Here is a 1,767-nt window from a genome sequence, read left to right as displayed (position 1 = left end):
GGGGGAGAGAGAGAGAGAGAGAGAGAGAGAGAGAGAGAGACAGAGACAGAGAGCGAGAGACAGAGAGCGAGTGAGTGAGTGAGTGAGTGAGTGAGAGAGAGAGAGAGAGAGAGAGAGCAAGAGAAACAGACTAACACACACACAGAGAGAAAGAGAGAAACACACACACACACACACACACTATGTGTTTATGAATCCACTCTCAACTTCCTTCACTTTTACAACAGCGTCTGTATTAGTCACACCGAAAACAACACAACGGAAAATCTTCCGAGTTCAGTCTTTGCTGAAGATCTCCTCAAAATGACATGAATCGGGCCGCACGAGTGTGCGTCTTATCGCGACTATGCATTGACTGTCTGTGTGATTGTGCTCGCGTGTTTGGTGTGAACACGGCATTATTGTTTCTGGATCAAGTGAACACAATTACACATGTTGACCGCGATCACTGTGGGAGATCCGGACAAGACCTCATGAGAACACAGAGAATCATTCACTATGTGTGGCGGGGTTAGAGGTCAGAGGTCAGGACTGATATACACTGCTGTCTGACTTCTCACCCCCTGATAACTTCCATGCATGTGTGTGTGTTGGTTTTTATTTGGAGAATATACACATTAACCTCCAAGTGACCGTCTCTTTAAATGTCTATTTTCCCTTTACGTTATGTCAGTTTTAACCTATCATAAACTTACCGCTTGTTTTTTTTTTTTTTTTGGAGGGACTATTGACTTTTCCCAGTCATAACTTTAACCCGAAATTGATTCTTAAATGTCTACAGCGTGTCACAATATGGTGCTACCGTGATAAAACGAGACAACCAATCATAAGCCGTCTCTGTGCTTACCTCATTAATATTCATGAAGTTTGCTGGATCACAGAAATGTTCACGCACTGCGTTTGGTTTCCGTGTTCTTTAAAAACCCAATGAAATGGTTTCATGAGCGCAATTTTCCTTCCACACGAATCTGGCAGGCACATGTGAACACTGCGTCGTCCAATCAGATCGTCTGAATTAACCCACACTTCCAGACGTCCAAGTGCAACGTTTTTACTGGTCTGACTGAAAAAAAACAAAGATCTTCAAATCCTCTGTGCTTATTTTAGAAGTGCGCTACAGAAACTTTGGAGTCATGGCATCTTTAAACTCGCAAAACATCACTGTCTGGTTTTTCACTCAGATAATAAAATCAAACACAGCGTGAGGACGTGTAAAATAAGTATACTTCAAGTTCATCAAGTATATCTTTAGGTATACTTTATGTAGGAAGTATACTAATGTCAATGCACTAGTATACTTATACAATAAGTGTGTGATAGACTTCAATACTACGTAGGTACTTGGGACCAAATTACCACACTTTTTAGTTTTTAAAAGTGTACTTTTAAGTATACAGTGTAACAGTAGTACATTTTGAGTACACAACTAGTTTACAACTATGTTTTTCATTTGCAACAATACTACAATACTGATTTTTACTACTTCAATACTAGTAGCACACTTGTTATAAATGGATGAAATTACACTTTGAAGTATACTCGAGTTTTCTCGAAGTGAATTTAATTTAGTTTTCAAACCTAACGAATGATCAGACCGATCAAATTCTTCCTCTGCCTCACATGATCCTTCGCTCTCAGTCTCGCCTCTTCTTTCTCAAATCTGGCTGAGCAAAAGGAAAAGTGTGAGTCATGATGTGTGTGTGTGTGTGTGTGTGTGTGTGTGTGTGTGTGTGTGTGTGTGTGTGTGTGTGTGTGTGTGTGTGTGTG

At 40.4% G+C, this 1,767-nt stretch overlaps 1 protein-coding gene across 11 annotated transcripts in view; it reads left to right on the top strand.

Annotated features, from left to right (window-relative positions):
- dnm1a (dynamin 1a) overlaps window positions 1-1,767 on the top strand; it is a 55,376-nt gene that overhangs the window by 41,416 nt on the left and 12,193 nt on the right. The window lies entirely within an intron of this gene.

This window comes from Triplophysa rosa, linkage group LG2, assembly GCF_024868665.1.
Source record: "Triplophysa rosa linkage group LG2, Trosa_1v2, whole genome shotgun sequence".
Taxonomy (NCBI): Eukaryota; Metazoa; Chordata; class Actinopteri; order Cypriniformes; family Nemacheilidae; genus Triplophysa; species Triplophysa rosa.
The sequence above is the reverse complement of the archived record's forward strand: the minus strand, read 5'-3'. Positions and strand labels throughout refer to the sequence as shown.